A 3,567-nucleotide genomic window follows, 5' to 3' on the forward strand; every position below is an offset into this window, starting at 1 on the left:
AGGAATGCCAGTGCTCACATTTTCTTCTCCTTCTAATCCATCCCCTCTCATGTAGTTTTTTAGAAGGCCTCCTAAATAGGCAAAGCACTATTGATTTTGTTCTGCATATGATCTAAAGGTGAGGGAACTCTTAGAAGTAGACAATCTCTGGTCTTCTTACACCAGGTGAAGGCCCTGAATAAGAGAAGTGGAAATCACTCTCTGCTGTGTGTGAACATCCACATACATGAATGCAATTGCAAATTGCTCAGCCAGCTGTGCTGCAGCAAGAACTGGTGCAGAACATCAGGGATACATAGTACCTTTATAAGGCAGAGATTGCTGCACTCCAGTGTGTTGGAGTGCTTAACAATAAAAGGAAATCCAACTTGTAACAGATTTTGTAGGTTTTCAAAACTGCCTTGTTCTGTTTCCAGAATCAGATCCTTGAAAAATCAATTCAGTAATTGCAAGAGGTATAGTAAAAAAAAAAAAAAAAAGTGCATCTGTCTTATAATTTTCCACTTTGAAGCATCAGACTTCTGGGAAAAAAAAATACTTTTGAGGGTAATTCTGTTTAAAAATTGAGTTTTTTTAAAAGGAGCAGACACTACTACATTCAGTGTTGAAAGAAAGGGAAAGGTATTTGGTGTATGTAGAATATTCTTCCAGTGCCCAAATCAATCTGAAAAAAATGCTTGAGGAAATAATTGGTTGATTGTGTATTCCACTACATGAAGTTGCAGATAGCATCTAGGCTTAATCCAAAGTCCATTAAAGTAAACTGAAATAATCAAATTGGTTTCTGCATGCTTTGGATAGGGCCCTTACTGCCCAGAAACACCACATTTAGCTGTATTGGAAGCTCCACTAAGCTGTACATATGTTTAATTATGCTCCATCAGTGATCAGGTCCATTGAGCATCTCCTTGTTAAATGGTAAAAAATGATGTGGAAATATTACTGGATTACTGCTGGCATCCCTTTATGCACTGAAGCCAGACCAGAAATGGGTTTCAGATTCATATGCAATTCAGTCATCTTCAGCAGACCCATTTTTCTTTTCTTTCTTCATAAGAGTGGTATAAACATGCCCAAGAATCTCAGCTTGGTACCTCTGTTCTCCAGCACTCTTTTGGAAAGAGAGAAGTCAACTTTTTTTTTCATCTTTAAGACAAAGCGACTGAGGAAAATTTCAATTTCATATCTGGGGATTCTTCATTTTAAGGAGCACAATGGGCACATGCAAAAGCTTTGAGGTCTTATTTCAGAACTCCATTCATATTTAGCAGAGCACCTAAGCATGAGCTTAACTTTAGGCATGTGAACATAAATAGGTGTAAGTATAGGCTTATCTCCTCTGCTGAACTGTGTGCTAAGAGTCTTATTCAAAGCCCACTAAATCCATGGAAAAACTCCCAGACATCAACAGACTTTGGAACAGACCTTGCTCCAAGTTCATACCTATACAGAGCTTGCTTAGGAGGTGGGATATTACCTCCTGAGCATAGATAGAGGAATCACTCAACTATCATACACATGATTCTCTTGTGAAATGAAAATGTCTTAAGCTCTCCTGCCAAAACCTAATCAATAAAGGATAGGGCAAGATTATATGAATTAGAAACAGGGGGAAGAAAACCACCAAGCACAACAAGAGCTATGAAGCCATCCATCTTCCCAACTTTGGCTTCCTGGTAACTAGACCCTTCCCTTTTTTTAAACAACTTAGTGATTTTAGCAGCTCCTTTGCTAGCACAACATACAATTAAGTTGAACAAAACCATGGATCAAATATAGTTATATGTATAAGTAGGTATCTTCCAGGTGTCTCCCCTATGACCTCTGAATGCTCATTGGGCAAACCCCAGCAAAATATCTCGGCCTTGATGAATCATGAAACAGATTCTTTATTAAGCAATTTCTCTCATATGAGGCTCCTTCAGGATATTCTTGCCATGAACAACATAGAGCCTTCTTGAGTTGTATACTTCAGAAAATTGAGTACCATGTGACTTAAATACATTCATTTTTAACCTCCTAGATAGGAAGTGGGTGACCCATGTCTAATGTTTGCCTGCTCGCTGATAAAATGAGACACAAATATTGAAGCCAATGTCTGTCCTTACATCTAGGGAAAGCCCTCAGGAAGCCACTGCCTCAGTAACACAAGGAGAAAGAAAATAAGCTGGCTACTAACTTAAAATAATTTTTTAAAGGGCTATCCACAGGATTACAATGTACATTAAGTGCAACTTTTATATTAGTCTCTTCTCTAACAACTAGATCAGCTTACCTTCCACATTTTCAGCATGGCTTGAGAGGATCCAATCTAGAGCAATACACTGAGACAACTGGTTGTCCTTTCAAGGTTACTTGGTATTCATACTTAGTCATCCAAACCCTTTTACTTTTCCTCTGACTGCCCATCATTGCTTAATTAGAAAACTGGATGTTTATCAAATAATTAAGAAATGTTTCACTTCAGCAGCATTTCTTTCAAGTGTCAAATATCATCTCAACCTGCTCTTTAATTTATTCTGCTTTTGGAATACTACTTACAATAATGTTCTCATAAATAACGGGTAAAAGATGAATTAGACTGAATCACCACCAAAAAAAATAGGCAGGTTGAATACACTGTATACATTTCTTAAAGACCAGACAAAGCAAAACCAAATAAAAGGAATACAGAAATCAGTTTACTGAATGCTTGGTTCTGCTTTTACACTGATAAATCGATACAATCATGACTTCTACTTTTTTTTGTAATAATAATGACAACAGAAATGTCAAGGGTAAAGAGCAGTTCATGGTCCGGATCCGTTCACTTCTTTTCCTACCTATAGTAAAGTTATTACTATTACCAGAGTGTGCAGGTATTAGCAATAGCCTGGTGAAGTAGAAAAATACTATCATCTTGAGCTTACAAGCCGGGGTCTGAAGCAAATGAAAATGAGCACAGTTGCCCATGGTCACAGGATAATTTGTGGTAGAGCAGGACACTGAACATAGGTCTCCCAAATTCCAGACTTTTTTTCCCTGAATTCCAGGACTTCTCTTCCTTTGGAAAGCAGCCTTCACTAAAGTACATTGAGCACAGTGGGCAACTTTCCATTGACTTCAGAAAGCTTTGGATGGGGCTCATAACAAGCATAGCCGGACCATGCAAGGATTCACTCTTAGAAATATCAAAGTTTTCATGGAAATAACAAGATAATTCTGGTGTAAAAGGATGGCTTTAGCTAGAATTTTCTGCAGAAGGCATTTCAATATGGCCCTCTGGAAATGTTGCTGGATCATTTTTTGATGTATACCAAGGGCTGAACTGTGTCTCAATTGCTCATCAGAGCAATGCAGAGTCACCCATGTAGGGAATCCCAGGAGGCTTTTTTCCTTAGGGAGACAAATGTCCCTAAGGATTTGCAAAGAATGTATTCACTGAGTCACCTTAAGGGGCTGATTTAAATCCCTTTGAAATTAATTGAAAGCCTACTATTGACTTCAAAGGGCTTGGATTAGACATTTGGAGAGGGTGAAGCATGTATTCTCCTTCATGGGTAGCTGAATTTGCTAACTGGTTCAGCA

General features: G+C 38.2%; 1 protein-coding gene across 1 annotated transcript in view; it reads left to right on the top strand.

The window, feature by feature from the left end:
• Positions 1–3,567, top strand: part of RIT2 (Ras like without CAAX 2) — a 305,834-nt gene that overhangs the window by 30,191 nt on the left and 272,076 nt on the right. The gene's annotated exons all lie outside the window — the stretch shown is intronic.

This window comes from Alligator sinensis, unplaced genomic scaffold (genome assembly GCF_000455745.1).
Source record: "Alligator sinensis unplaced genomic scaffold, ASM45574v1 scaffold1018_1, whole genome shotgun sequence".
Lineage (NCBI taxonomy): Eukaryota > Metazoa > Chordata > Crocodylia > Alligatoridae > Alligator > Alligator sinensis.